The 16,553-nt window shown below is 33.4% G+C and overlaps 1 long non-coding RNA gene across 1 annotated transcript; it reads right to left on the reverse strand.

The window, feature by feature from the left end:
• Nucleotides 1–355: 355 nt before the first annotated feature.
• LOC111631356 lies at nt 356–728 on the reverse strand. The gene is made up of 3 exons (XR_002757683.1): nt 598–728; nt 457–525; nt 356–388 (listed from the first exon to the last, which is right to left on the reverse strand). It is a non-coding gene; the product is annotated as an uncharacterized LOC111631356 (long non-coding RNA).
• Between the last annotated feature and the right edge of the window lie 15,825 nt (nt 729–16,553).

The raw sequence follows: 16,553 nt of genomic DNA on the forward strand, positions 1-16,553 counted from the left end.
TGTAGTTATAGAAAAATCAGCAGTATCTCGATAAGCTGCAAATCGTTTCCTCAATTCAACGAATCTTCGTTGATTTTATGTATTCACGTTGAAACGTTCTCAATACAGTGATGTGTTCTGAATACTACTTGCATTCAGGGAACGTAATGAAATACATTTCGTACTTTGATACTTCTTTCCCAATTCGATGAGTGCAGAAAGAATAGAGTAAAGACTACTCAGCATCTAAAAGGGAAAATAAGAATGAAGTTAAAATCCACAATAATAAATTAGAATGCATTATTTAATCGAAACATACTTTAATCGGGAAATTCCGTTTGACTCGAAAAAATCCACCGAAAGAAATTCCAATTGGTGTTTTTCCGAATTTCTTCATAAAATTCAGGATCTGTTCAAAAAGTTTATAACTTTAGAATAAAGTTTATGAATAACGTAAAAATAAAACACTTAATTTACCTTCAATTTAAAAACCAGAGAGAATCCGCATGAGGAAAATTTATTAATCTCGTTGAAATTTCAGTAAATCTGAAATGAATGTTAAACATTATAAATTATATATTAATTTGGTTGTACAAATATTTCATTAATAAATCTCACCGAGGATGTAAATCTGGATAAACCGAATGAAATTATCACAAATCCGAAAATTGCGTATATGATAAAAAAAAAATGCAACCAGTTTAAACTCTGCCGGTAAATCGTAAAACAAAGAAATGGTTATCAGGATACTAAACCCATATAAAGTACTGCAGTAATTAGCAGGAAAATACATTTCAAGTTTATTATTGACGTTTCGAACGTCTTCCATTAATTCTGTATGTTCTTCNATTTTTTTAATTGAAATTTTTTAAATTGATATGAAAAGGATAAGAAAAAGTAATGAAATATTTATTTTATATATGCATCAAAATAGTATAAAAAACGTAACAAAAATTGTTTATCAATAAAATGATAATATAAAATGATGATATATTTGATAGAAAAAAACTATATTTAAAAAACAATAGCGAGACTATTATTTTACATGTAGATATTTCGACAAAATTCAATGAACTTAAATTATGATTTTGAACACGTAGAAACACTTTTGCGTTGCGCGTGATATTCGTTTTCGCAAAAAATTCATCTTGCCCATTAGTCCACCCCTTTATTCAGATTCAAGATCCGATGCTGGTCAAGAGTGTCACGATTTGTTATTTTTCAATTAGGTGTGCCACTCAATGAAAAAGGTTGAAAAACACTGGACTAGTGACTAGTGTAATGTGTTACAGGTAGGCCTCCTACAACGCGGTACCTTTACAACGCGTTTTCGCTCCAACGCAGTTGGAAAAATGCGGTAATTTTTTTATAACGCGGTACTTTTACAACGCGGTTTACGGTATTTAGAAACGAATTATCTTTCACATAACAGAAAAATCGCAACGGATCACGTGATACTAGCCACAGTTCGGTATACAGAGCTAAAAGTCTTTAAAAACAGCTGTTTGTCGACGTTGGTGTGTTNGTAAATCTGAAATGAATGTTAAACATTATAAATTATATATTAATTTGGTTGTACAAATATTTCATTAATAAATCTCACCGAGGATGTAAATCTGGATAAACCGAATGAAATTATCACAAATCCGAAAATTGCGTATATGATAAAAAAAATGCAACCAGTTTAAACTCTGCCGGTAAATCGTAAAACAAAGAAATGGTTATCAGGATACTAAACCCATATAAAGTACTGCAGTAATTAGCAGGAAAATACATTTCAAGTTTATTATTGACGTTTCGAACGTCTTCCATTAATTCTGTATGTTCTTCGATTATATATACGATTAGATCTTTGATCATGCTCCTTCCATGAGGAACTACATCGAGTTTGCTCGACAATGTGTTAAATCCGATAAACAAAACGAGAAAATAATAATAAAGAAAAAATACTGTGCAAAGACTTTGTCCTACTGAAAGAAATAACAATAATGCCCAATCGATATTGCAAAGAAGAAATTCCATTACATTTGCCTTTTCAATGGCAGAATATAGACAAAAGTCAAGCATGAAGTAAAATGTGACTTGCAGTAAAGCAATGACTGCGAAGAAAACTGCAAATCGATATTCTATGGAGGTAATTAATGTTTTTTCCACTTCATAGCAAGATTTACTACTAGGAAGATGTAAACGAATTCGTTTAATTAACGAGAACAGAAAAGTGTTGCATACGGTCACACCAATTACAAAGAACTGTATGATGTATTTGAAACCTACGAATAAGTTAAACACTTCTCCGCATACGAATTTATCGGAAAATGTCGTGGAGACTAATGCCAGAGTATTCAGGATAAAAAAACATTCGAGTAAATTTGAATAAAATTCAAAAAATCGAATATTCCATGAATTCTTACGGTAGTCACGTTTTAATATATTTAACCCGAGAATTTGTAATNCCGGGGCGGAGGAAAATTTCGCTGCCCCCTTATTTAGGTATCTCAATTTAAAAGACTAAAATTCAGTTTCGTCACAGAATAAATAATGAACAATTTCGTGCGCATTTCAATCGGTCCGAATCGTAGGTGCGACAAAAATATGAAATGAAATGGTTCAAAATTTTACAAGATATTATTATTGTTCATTGTGAAATTTTGCAGCCCCTTAAAAGTGTCGCCCCCACTACGCTTCGCCACTGGTCAGCTGATGAAACTTGTGTTAAATTCGTGGCTACCAATGGCTGGTTTGAAAAATTCAAAAAACGTCATTCAAACGCCAAGTTTTTCTCTTTTTAGAACCGAATCCCAGTTTTTGTATTGAGTTGGTGTCTCCTATAACGCGATTTCCCACAACGCGGTATTTTCAAGGAACGTATCTACCGCGAAGTNTTTTAATTTCATTACTTGAGTATTCCATAATTTTAAATTATAAATATTTTATTATTTTTGTTTGTGTACTCTTTCTGCCCTGTGGGCAATAATAGAATCAATATTTCCAAATTTAGAGTCAAACCTTTGAGCGTCGGTTTCTGACGAAGTCATTGTACCCTAAATATTGCTCGCGGGTTCGAACCTGAATTCTGACTACGTGAAGATTACCGTGTGTTTTACTTATCTAACACCTAAACAGGGAACAGTTTTCGCCGTTGTCACCACCAGGGAGATATTTCCCTGCTGGCAGATTTCCACGAGTTGCCAATGTCAACATTTTACTCCACTTAAAGTCAATTTTAGTAATACGCATGTATTCCATTTAAGAAAGTATTTTCTAAGTGCATTCAGTTATTAATGGCATATTTCATATAATGGATATCGACAACTAATTATCCTTAATTGTGTATGAGTATACATACTTATTTGTTTAATATGTTAGCTATTTTATTATAATAATACAATCCACTATGTCAGAATGCCATTTGTACTAAGAACTAAAATATACTCCGATAAAGATGCATCCTACTCTAAATGTGTCTTATATAAGATAGGAAGTAGTGTTGTTTTAATCAATATATTGCTTTGGGCAATTCTGTTGTATAACTTATTTGCTTTAGAAACAAATTAAGAAAATTACTAATGAATAAATAATTCTGTTGTCTTCAAAAGTTTAAGTTATAATTTGATGGATTCAATTTAAAATTTTCTGAAAAAAAATACCTGCGAAAATTTCGGTATGATTTCAATAGTTGTAACCAGTTTTTATGACTTTCTATGCTTACATTCTTGTTAATATTATATTTGTCTGCAGTAATTTCGTAGCTTTCCTTAAATTTTCTTGTGTACCAATTTTTTTCTTTGTGTACTTTCATAATGTCATTCTCATAACGTCTTCGAACTTATTAACGACGGTATTAAAACGCATGTTTGCAACATTAAATATATTTTAATGTAAGATTTACCAAATATAAAAATTCATAATTAATGTTTTAATAATGAATTGAATAATTTACATATTACAATAAGAAAAATGGTTACATTGATTATTACATTCACTGAATTAGTAACGCAGTATCAGAAACAATACACACATGCGGCGACATTGCTCAAAACTCGAAATGTTTTCATTGTTATGTGTGGCGGCAGAATAATTGTAACCTAGCGCTGCATCTGAAAATCCAGGTGACGCTGGCGCGACGGTATAAAAGCATGTGCAGGCCGTGTGCCATCATCTTTTCCCTCTCTCTGGGCTACGTTATGTACGATGGATGATAGCCCTAATTAAGAGAATCATCTGGAAGACTAGGTGCGCTCTTCACTTCGACAATAAAAAGTGAAACCATACCGTGTGTATAAAAAAGATAAAAGATGAAGCAAGCCTAAAGATCAAAACAGACAACAGACTCCTCACAGCAAGGGACTACAACCAGCTCTACCATGGAACAATAGATGTAATTTGGAAGGAACAGAACAGCCACTATATATTCAGAGATGACTGGACTTAGTTAAACTGGCACTTGCGACTAACAACATCCACCTCTTTTGTCTGCAATGTTACCTACAATGTATAAATAAATGTCAAATAGCTACAACTGTTATANGAAATGTTTTCATTGTTATGTGTGGCGGCAGAATAATTGTATCTTAGCGCTGCATCTGAAAATCCAGGCGACGCTGGCGCGACGGTATAAAAGCATGTGCAGGCCGTGCGCCATCATCTCTTTCCCCTTTCTCGGCTACGCTGTGTGCGACGCGTGCATGTTCTGTACCGACGCATGCTTGTAACCGATCGAGCTTTACTCAATAAGTGTAAAACAAAATTTTGTACGTAATTGTAAATAAATTTTCATGGTGAGATATAAGGCTTCGGTTATTTTATATAATCAACGAACACTCAAGTTAAGTGGTGCATCAACCACCACATCGGTGACCCGGACGTGATCCCTTGTTCCAACTAGAAGCTGATCCAACTACGTCGGCTGCTCCTCGTCGAAGTTCGGAAGAATAATAGTGCCAGAGACATTCACCAGCATTCAGAGCAATCAAGTAACAATTGATTTTTATTTTTACGCTTTTTCACATGTGCCGGATAACACGTATCTAACGACGATAACGGAATCATGGCGATCTACTTGCCAGAAATTGCCCGGGTAGCTGTAAGAACCTCACCGTTCTGGAAGGTTAAAGCGGCTTCCTTATTTAACTGTACTAATTAAAATTTATAAGTGACCTAAAGCATATTGATAATTTTGATAAATCTGAAAGAATGACTACAGACTACAACCGTTTCCACAAATTTAGTGCTCATTCTTTAAGGCTGCTATACACCATAAGTTAATCCTTTGAGACTGCCTGTCCTTGAGGAACTTCAGAATTTCCTATCGCCCACAAACGAAGAAAACATCTCAGCAGAGAGTGGCGCAGCTTGCCCCGGGCGCCACTGGCAGAGGAGAGCCAAATGGTTTCCAAGAAAAACAAAATTTGTTTCTGGAGGGGGAGGGGGCGCGAATATAGTGTCGCGGCCCGGGTGCAGTTATGTTCGCTATGCCATTGTGTTTATTATTACGTCACTGATGTTTATTGGCAACAAATTCTATTAAAACTCGCGGGAAAAAAGTATGCATAGAAGTCTATGGTGTAAATAGTAGTAGTAGTGGTATGGGTAGCACTGATCACAAAATTAATTTTTCATATGAATAATTTTTTAATGGAATTATTTCAGATTACAAAATTAATTTTTCAAGAGAAATCTTGGGCTATAGATTATGTTAAAAAGCATCAATTATCGGCGAAAGATCAATGGCAAGTCGATTTTGCTACCAAATAAATTCATGGATTAAATTTTATAGACGAATATATATTAATAATTCTCAACCACATCCGATATTAGTACAAATTGTAAACATTATTATCGCAAATTAATTTTATAATTTAATAATTAAAAAGAATTTATTAAACTTTGTCTTNTAAAATCCTTTCGTAGATTGAAAACGAATGAGATTGTGGACATAAAAGGACAAAACAGAAAAGGTATCCAACAAGAATTGTGTGATAATGAAAATTCTATGTTTATTCTAAAGTTCTAATTAAATAAGTATGATATTGATTTTTTTTATATTTAGCCTATATAATATACATGCTACATTTGGAAAAGTTAAAGAACTTTACCTACTTTTCTCTGTCTTAAATTACGGCGAAACTTTTAATCAATAAACATTTTAATAAAATTTGATGCCCTGTTGATACTGCACATGAGAAAATTAATACGAAACTTGTATTTATATGGGTTATATCGTCTAGAAACTATCAATGTATACGTATTTCAAATGAAATTAAAGACATAGTTTATTATAAATACGGCATTATAAACATAGTATTGTTCATAAAATAATATTCTTAGTATAATTTGCTTTCTATCGCGAAATTCATAAGTGTTTATACAGCTGCAGTAAAGTTGAATAAATGAAGAAAAAGGAACTTTAAACATTATTCTGTGTTTTAAAGTATTCGCAAAAATTATCTATCAGGTGATATTCTTTACATTGTTTCTATACATATAATGTATTTAATAGATAAATTTAACAAAAAAGCTGATTAATATAAACAATGTACACTGAATCTACGAGTCATGGGCGTACTTGTTGAAATGGCTCACAAATAAATTATAAACGTACTTTTTTATTATTTTTTACTTGAAAATTTGTACAGTATGTCCTTCGGGCATTGATTAACAGTCAACCGCAAAAATGGTTGATTAAAGGCCAAAAAGAGTTAAATTAGGACGAAAAATTATACATTAATTCTAGCATTATTGGAAGCCACGTCAGCAGTGGAGTGACTAAAAGCACTAATCACAGGTCGCGAGATCTCGACTGTTCACGGAACTGGCCACAAATTTTTTGTGTTTTTTTAATCTGCGTGAAACCCAAATACACGCGATTTACCGTAGAACGTTGCATGGAGATATCTCTCTTCGCAGATTGTCTGTCTTTTCTGTCCCCTAACTTCATCATCCTACAATCTTACATTAAGTATTAAATTCATCTAATATTCAAAAACTAATATAAAGAGATTAAATAAGGTTTCAATATAATTCTTCATTCGATAAGTTTTTGCTCTGTTGTTAGAATTCTTGCACTATTGTCGGTTAGGATTTGACTCGTTTTCCTCTTGTACAATTTTGCTGCCTGTTTGACTTTTTTATGCATATTGAATGAATCATATCTTGCGTCTATCGCTTCAATTTCTCTACATTCTGCTGACAACCATTCTTCTTTTGCTTGTCTAATTTTTTTACGAATATTGAGTTGTATATCTCTATATCTTTCTATATTATTATTTTTGAACGTTTTTCTTTGCTCTATCAAGTTTAGTATTTCATCCGTCATCCACGTCTTCTTCTGGGTTCTATTTGTTGTTAGTTTTTCGGCTGAGACTTCGTTGACTATGTTTTTTATGATATCCCGCGTTTTCTCTATGCTCGTGCCATCAATTGCATTATTTAATTTTTCGTTCAACGTTACTCGGACATTATCCGCTGTAGTTGGATCTTGCAGTTTTCTAATGTCGATTCTTGGCGTGGGCTTTCTTTTTGAACACTTCTTGAGTTATAAAGCCATTGAGGCTGATAGAAGGTTATGGTNGTGCCATCAATTGCATTATTTAATTTTTCGTTCAACGTTACTCGGACATTATCCGCTGTAGTTGGATCTTGCAGTTTTCTAATGTCGATTCTTGGCGTGGGCTTTCTTTTTGAACACTTCTTGAGTTATAAAGCCATTGAGGCTGATAGAAGGTTATAGTCAGTAGATATATCAGCTCCTGGGTATGTTTTCGCAGTTTTTATGCTGTTGCGAAAGCGCCTGTTAATGATGGTGTAATCTATTTGATTCCTTACATTTCTGTCGTCATTCGAGACCCATGTATACAGTCGACGAGGTGGTAGTCTGAAGAATATGTTCGCCATGACGAGGTCTTCTTCTTGGCAGAACTGCAAGATGCGGTCTCCTCTTTTATTAGGAATACCCAGCCCATAGTCCCCTGTCACGTTTCCACGCTTTCCTTTTTTATTTTAGCGTTGTTGTCCCCCATCAGAATTAGAATTTCTGATGATTTGGTGTATGATTTTGCCTTCTTTATGCTGAGTAAAATGTTTCAAGTGCGTCTTTTGATGCATCACATGTTGGAGCACATACCTGTATGATGTTTAATGGGAATGGTTTCGCGTTAAGCTGGATCATGTTGACACGATCCGATATCGGAATCCAACTTTTAATGTAGCGGTTTACCTCTTTGGTGACAATGAAGCCAACCCCATTGTAATGTTGAGGATCGTAGTTCCCAGCATAGTAAATATGGTGTTATTCGACTTCACATGTCCCAGAATTCGGCCATCGCATTTCACTAACACCCATTATATCGACTTTCAGTCTTTTCATCTCGTTGATGACGTTTTGAATTTTTCCTCTCACAAATAGGCAAATCGTTCGGGACTGCATACTATAATATCAAAAAACTTACTAATACACCTTATCTTGCAGCCGAAGTTTATTACTTCTAACGTTTTCGGTTTTGTTAAAAGACCTCTCTCAAGAAAAATAAAGCAAGATAAGGTGTATTAGTAAGTTTTTTGTCACAAATAGGCTTCTCACGTTCCACGTAGCTAAGTTTTCCATGGTTGAACCGGAGATTCTTAGCACCCCCTGCACATTTAAGAGCTGCCGGGTATTGCGGGCCGTTTTGTTATTGTTCTCAATCATGCTAAAGTTATCCTGGGGAAAACTAATGAGGTGGTTTTCCGTTGCCTTCCTCATTCTCATGCCGTTGACGAAATATTTTCATTCTTCCGCCTTTTGGCTCAGTTTCCCAACCCATGGACAAGAGAGTGCCCTGTGGCATCTTGCCAGCTTGCCAGCAAAATGGGGGCTGCTTATACCGGTAGTGATTCGGTCGACAGAGCCTCGTTTGTTTACTAGCAGGGTGCACCACGTGCAGGTGAGGATGTCGCTTGAGCTGTCAAAAATTAGACAACCGCTTACACCCCAATTATTCAACGTTGCTTGTAAATGCTGCTAAATGTACGTATAAACGTAATACAGCACAGATTTCAGCAACGAGCAGAGAGGAAAAATTACATTTGTTTATTCAAACCGCTCTCCTTTTTTGAAGCATGGAACATAAATCACATTTACATTATATGCAACTTTTAATTGCTTCTGGTATGAAAGATAATTAGACAGTTAATCTACTTTACTTACAAACTAGATTCGCTTGAATAACTACTCTAGCAAGTATCTGCAGAGATGTTTACATTATGCAAGTACTTGAAAGCATGTAGTTGTGGAAACAAGGCTCGGATAATATAAACAAGGCTTTCGCTCGAGCTAGTCTGCATCACTACAAATATGTGCAAAATTTACGTTTGTTCTCGACTCTTGCCTCGTTACCTTCGTCTTCGCTTTTCTCAACACATCACTCTAAACTTAGCCTAACGTTTTCATGGAAACAACAGCGCGTAGACGATGATACTGGAGGGATATGCTGGATAACTGAGAAGTCGAATTATTAAATATCTCTAAAATAGTTAAAAATATATAAAAAGAAAACTTTGACCTTCTAGTGTTATGATAAAGATCAGATTTATCTAAAGTTATACTTTTCTTGATTTATATTTAAATAGTGTAGTATCACTTTATTTAATAGTTCACCTGATAAACATATAAATATATAAAATTATCGATAAATAATAAAAAAATAAATTTTTACCTTTAAAAGTACGTTCTTTCAAATTTTCCAAACTAAACAATCCGAAAAGCAAGATTGCACTTTCCTACACAAGATAAAGATATGCTTATTTTTTGAGATATTCTAAATACTTGGATTAATGCGGGTTTTGCAATAGATTTTAGCAAGTTTTTAACAATTACTGTAGTTCTGCACTTTGAAAAGTCTGTTCATTCTTTCTCTGAATATCACTCCTAATGAAACTCGCATATTTCATTACCATTGCTGAAATGTGCACAAAATCTTATTGCTTTATAGGCTAACTTTAACAATTAACTACAACTTCTAAAATAACAGTATATAGAAATAAAAAAGAACAATTATAAATATTACTTGTTTGACATCAACAATTCTAAGAAGTCAAAAGAAATGCAACAACATGTTCTGTGACTTTCTCGGTTGTTATGAGATTTTATTGTAAAATAACTTTTTAATTATTAGTTATGATGTTTAAAACTCTGTGTGGGCCCATCTGTGATTATATTTCATTGAAAATCGTAAATTTTATATTCTTCAGAAGTTGATGATCGTGAGAAGATAGTGAGGCAAAATTTTTGGTCCTTAGACTGACTAATTGATCTATTTATCTCGTTTTGTTTAAAGATTTTAAACTATTTTTTTTAATAATAAAAATTTACTAAACAAAAACTTTTATATTGTTAATTCTAACGAATAGATAAAAGACTTAATTTTGAGGAAAAAGATGAATTTTTGGAAAATATTGTAAATGCCAATAATAGTGTGAGGGTCGAACCGAATAAAATAAAATTAAATAAAGAAGCTCAAATTAAATTAAATATATTTATTAAATTCAAACAAAGAAACCCTCTATTTTTCCCCTCGTTCGAAATCTCGTCGAAATTTTATAACCAACGGATGAACACATTTCCTTCCCGGGAGCCATTTCCCTTCTCTCCGGAATACGAGAATGAATCACAGGGAACTTATCGAAAAAAATCTGCGATTGGCGAAATGCGATAACGTGACTAGATATAAAAGAGGGGTGACAACAGAAGGGGGGTCCCTTATCGCTGTCCGTCGCCACCATCCGACATCGCCGTCCGTATAAAAAGACACCCGTCTCTGTTACGTCGTTCAATACGCGCAATCCTAGAGGTATGATAACGAATATTGTAAACTCCACGTCCGCGTGTAAGTTCGAGATGATGTCAATGTAGCTACGTTATCTAAGTTGTTGTCCAATAAATTCTTGTTTTGTTGTTAAAATGGTATCTTTTACTCGAGTATGGCCGACGCCTTACCGACGACCCCTCTCACCTCCTCCTCTCGACCTGACAAAAGTATCCCGACTGTCGGGATAGAAAAACATAGACAAGTCATCCACTGACCCGTCTGAAGTTTTCACAAAATTGTCGACCAGAAGAGGTACGATTTCCTCCTATCTCAGAGGCTACCCACAATAGTTACAATTTTCATCAAGTCCGACGTCACATGTCACATAATCCCTTCTATCTCTTCACTAACTCGAGCTTTAACAACCAAAATTTAATAGTATCAATTCCCTTTTTAACAAGTTTCCCTGCATAATTTTGTTATTTAATTTTGATCCCATCCCGAGATATTAAACAAATGGTCGTTAGCACAAACACGCGCACACACATACATATTCACGGAATTTTTTTATTTTATTTTTTCATATTTTTTGATTTAGGAGGTCTTAAATCTTGGAGATTTGCAAAATCGCAGAAAGTGAAACTTGTAACTAATAAAACATAATAGAGAGGTTGGGGGCTGAAGATTTCCTGAACGTCGAACGTCGAGCGCTACTTACAAAATAGCGGCACTCGACGTTCGACGTTTACGTTTGAGAGATGAACGTTTACTTTATTGGTCATTCTTGTAGGTCACACCCTGCATAAAGTGTATTGGCCGTGAATCGTTATCGAAATACAGTATATCAGAACAGCAAATCAGAAAAAAACAAAAATATGTAGGCAACCAATCTACCAGCGATGCAGTTAAATCTAAAGTAGGTCTATTAGTTATAACAACTGTTATAACGTTTAATGGCGAAGATTGTAAAATAACGAAGCTCTCTGCACTACATTTAACAATGTAATAAAAGGAAAATTAACTGAAATATATTTACATAATAATGTCAGGTTTCTGACTCCTTGCAGTAAAGACGTCCACCACTTATGTTAAAGTAATAGGGCCTCTTGGTCCTCGCGGTTTGATATCACGACGACGCGAAAAGTGAAAATTTCGTACGAATGACGGTGGTGATGGCTGATGAAAGTAAAACACCGTTTACAATTTAGAACCACGTTTATTATTTCAAAATTTCCTCACGAGCTCGTGCGGTCAAAAGATCCGACAATTTTCATGAAAGGAATGTCTCAATCGATCATTGTCTCAATGGAATAGCTTTTCTCTTCCTCCAACAAAAACATACATGATCATCTGTCAAAAGAAAGACCTACAATTCGACTCTGGGATCAGTAGATGTTGAATTCTCTTCACTGGAGGAAAGGCGATGTGACTTCTTTCAAAGATGAGGATCTGCTGACGTTCTCTTGTGAAGGAAAACCTCGGACTTTTTGTAGAAAGTATTATTTAATCATCCTGCTGTCTGACCCTGAAAAAGAGGCGCTTGAAGATAATTGATTTGTCTGAAAGGATGCGACGAAAGATTTATCACGATATGTGTTTTGTATTATTTTATTACATCGGTATTTTTTAACAAGATTCTTTTTTACGGTAATTAGGCATACCGCTCAGCAAAAAATTAATTGAACAGTATTTTTTATTTGACCCGACAATGGGTAAACGTCTCGAAGGTGTTCAATATACGCCATCTTTCTCCTTAGCAGATTCCTGCAACACTTGAGTCATCTTTCGTCTCTCAGTCACGTGATTTATTCTGTGTGTTTATTTTTCTCTATTTATTTATATGTATTTTCTGTGACTTCTGCAAACACAGAAAATACATATCAACAAATAGAGTTTTAATAAACATACAGCAAATGGTAATACTTAAAAATAAATGAACATTAAATTATTTAATAATTTTATTAACAACTGATATTTAAAAAAAAGTTACAGGAAAATTACGTCAGCGTAACTCTTGCCAGAGTCTCACACTTACTATTACAAGACAAATTCTTTTACCAGGGCTAATCTTTAACATCTATGCCTATTTTTGTTGAGAGTGAGAGTTCTCAGACCGCTAATAATTACCCCTATGTGTTGAAGGAGAGCTATTGGCGACGATCTGTTACGGCTATGAATGTAGTGAAAGTCCTCGATGTCTTCTACAGCCTGTTTTCTTGGACAAGAGCGGGACGGGAGACCAAAATGGGCAGTAGTTCAAGAATAACTTTCTGTGTCGATTGCATCGAGCTTCCGGTGACTGTTGCTTTTATAGCATCATTGTGAGATCACGTGATCGTCCTTTGTTGACGATGACTTGCATTCTTTGACGACTATGTGTCAACTTTCCCACTGGATTCTTGATACAAATGGTGACATCCCATCCGATCAATACTCCGCAAGGAGAGATTTTTTCTATCGGGAATGTTTAACATTGAATGCACGATTCTCTTAAAATCCACGGTCTCACACACACTGTGCAACTTCTTGTCTATAATTTTGTTTCTTGGATTAACAATGTTATTCAAGCATCGTAAAAAAAATGACTACTTTTCACGTGAAAGCCCCACAATTATAAAAACCTGTTTCTTTTCCCATATGGAAGTGAATGCAAACTGTAGATAAATAGTTTCCAACTGCACTCCGCAATAATGCAAGTTGAATAAAACACTTTGTTTTACGAATGTTTTTGTTTTTCTTCGTAAATCGCGGTGAAAAGTCGAAATCCGTTGTAGCGTTTGCTCTTTCCTATTATATCATACCCACACATTTATTTCGTTTTCTGTTTGTCATTAATATATATTACATTGGATTCACCTTATAAAACGAATTAAGTCAGGTTTGCACCTTACGTATTTATTTGATAAAATGATCGGAATATTTTATTATGCATACAATATATAATATATATTTTCTATTATTATTACATTTAAATTTCAGATGTGAAGAACTTCTTATCCTCACTAGTGGCTACAATTTGTTACGGCTAACGGGGATAATAGCCGGATACAAGTCTAAAGTCGTTGACACTCGTGAGTCCGTACCCCAAAATTCAGTGCACTCTAAAGTTTCAATTCGTTACATTAATATAACCTTTCCTTACCGTGTTAATAGATATCATTAACAATTTCGAGAATGTAGATAGGAAATTATTGATATTCTAGGAATTTTATTTTAAACATAAAATCATGTTTATTAGTACTTTGTATGTTTATTATAAACACGGCGTTTAATTTCATTTTAAATATTTATTGACTGTACATATCTAAACAATATAATGCATATAAATACAAGTTAATTATTAACTTTTATCACGCCTACAGTATATATAACATTTACTTACATTCAAATGTTTAGCGATTAAAAGTTTCGAAATAATTTAGGGACATAAAGGTAAGCAAAAATTTTTTAACTTTTCCAAATGCAGCGTGTATATTATATAAGTAGTATAAATGAAATAAGTATTTAAATTTATTTAATTAAATAAAGTTTAAAATAAACTTAGAACTTTCGTCATCGTACAACTGTTGCAGGATATCATTTACGTTCAATCCGTTCTTGTCCACAAACTCATTCCTTTCTGTATTATTCTACAGAGGATTACTTCATTAAGAAAAACAATAACAGCCAATTAAATATTCTAATTATTTAAAACTTTTAAACGTCATTTCTTCTTTCAATAAAACCAATAAACTGGTAAAGGCACATAATTATTTGGCTATAAGCTTGGAATTCCCAAATTAAATTCCTGTTACACTATTATTAAATCAGTATTGTATAGGATTAAATTTCTCAATATCTAGTAAATTAATATACATATTTCTACAAGTTTTGTTGTCGTGTATTATCCACTACTTTAAATATTAGACTTATTACGCCAGTCGTAATAGAATTAAAAAATCTAACATTTGATGTAGAGGATGATAGCCGAAAATAGAACATGTAAATAAACAAATAATTAGGCATGAAGCGATTTCAAGAAATTTAAATTTTTATCTAAACCATGTAATAGTATAATTGCTCGAAAAACATATTCTGTTTGATATAATATTTTTGCATTATGTATAGTAAATAATTAATGGTAATAATCGTTTCTGATTCATCATAAAAGATGAAATTCCTCTCCTTGGAGCTTGCTTATTATCTGGGCCACCAACTTGTTCATTTTCAGTTTAATATTTATTCCTTAAATCAATGTAAAGCTGTGCAAACAGCTATAGACTATAGTAAGGTTTAGCCTACCTATCAATTCTGTCGGTGACTTAGGTTTTAATTAACAAAGAATAAGTTTAAATTTGTTTTAAGAAGTGTACATAAAATAAATGAAGGCTCAATTACAATAAGTGGAATTTTTCCTTTTATGGTTACTTTATTCTATTAAGTTATTCTGTTTAAGCTGTTATGTCTGCATAGACAATTACTATTATTTAGATAGTAATATTCGAAAATAAAAACTTTTGTGATGTTTTTACTTTAAAACACAAAACATTAATAGCACGTGTTGTAGATAAGTACAGTACATTTTCTTTACCTTTTATCGGATATTTACGGACAAGAGTCAAATTTAATTTAAGTTATTGTACACCTTAGAAATCTACCAACAATCTATTGTTCTTTAGAAATGCAAGAAAAAGTTACATTCTGTAACTTTTTCGTGAATTTTATGCAATTAAACATTAGTTATTGTTAAGGATTCATTCGGATATATTTTTTTTTTTCATTTTTTATACGAAAAGATAAGAAAAATGGACTTACATTTTAAACATTGTCAGTCACTGAAGATTATACATTTTTTACGAAAAGAAAATGTATTGTTGTATACGTTTCACACATACAGATATACTAATACTATTAGATTCAAATACGTATTTTAAAAATCACCAATAACTATTATTTTATTAACAGTTACATGGGGTATAACTCGCTTAACTGTGGGTCGTAAAAGAAATAAATATATAAGTGACATACAGCAAGTGTCATCTTTTAAAAAAGTGAACAAAATTTAAATAAAAATTCGACGTAACATGGAAGAAGCATCTATCCTGTATTGTAAAAAGTTTCCTAATGCTAAATAACGAGATGCCTATTTTAACACTTAAAACTCCATTACACATTGGTTGGCTGAGGAGCACACTAACTGAGCTGAGGATGAGGCACAAACTGCCCGAAACGGGTACAAATACGATGAATAGGTAGCAACTAAATAAAATTTAATGAGGAGATTTGTCAAGTGTCTGAATGAATACAATAAATGATTTCTGTTCGAATTACAGAATTAATTTTAATAAATATTCGTAATAAGGTGTATAAAATGTATTTCTTTAAACTCGTGTGTTTATTTTTTATCCGGACAGTTTGATATATTGAGTCATCTGAAAGTGTCCTTTCGATCGCCTTAGCCGGGAGACACTTTCTGATATGACATGTAAAGTTGGAGTTTGCAAAAAAAGGCAGTTGAGCACGGACTCTGGTGTAGGTTACTCATAAGATTAGAGAAAAGTGCAGCAGTTTTCCCTAAATCTATAGTTTAATTTAAAATGTCCAACAATAATTTAAATAGTATAAAGATATTGCAGAATACAAAAAGGACTTTTTGTCTTTACACAACCGTTGCCAGAAGAAGTTTTTTTTTTGTGTGTGTGTGTGTGTGTGTGTGTCTGTCTGTCTGTCTGTCTGTCCTTCATGCATTACCACACCGTTTATCCGATTGCCGTGAAACTTTGGGAAGTTGTCTAATAACAAATAAAATAT

Source organism: Centruroides sculpturatus, unplaced genomic scaffold, assembly GCF_000671375.1.
Source record: "Centruroides sculpturatus isolate CEXI.00-Female unplaced genomic scaffold, Cexi_2.0 scaffold392, whole genome shotgun sequence".
NCBI lineage: Eukaryota > Metazoa > Arthropoda > Arachnida > Scorpiones > Buthidae > Centruroides > Centruroides sculpturatus.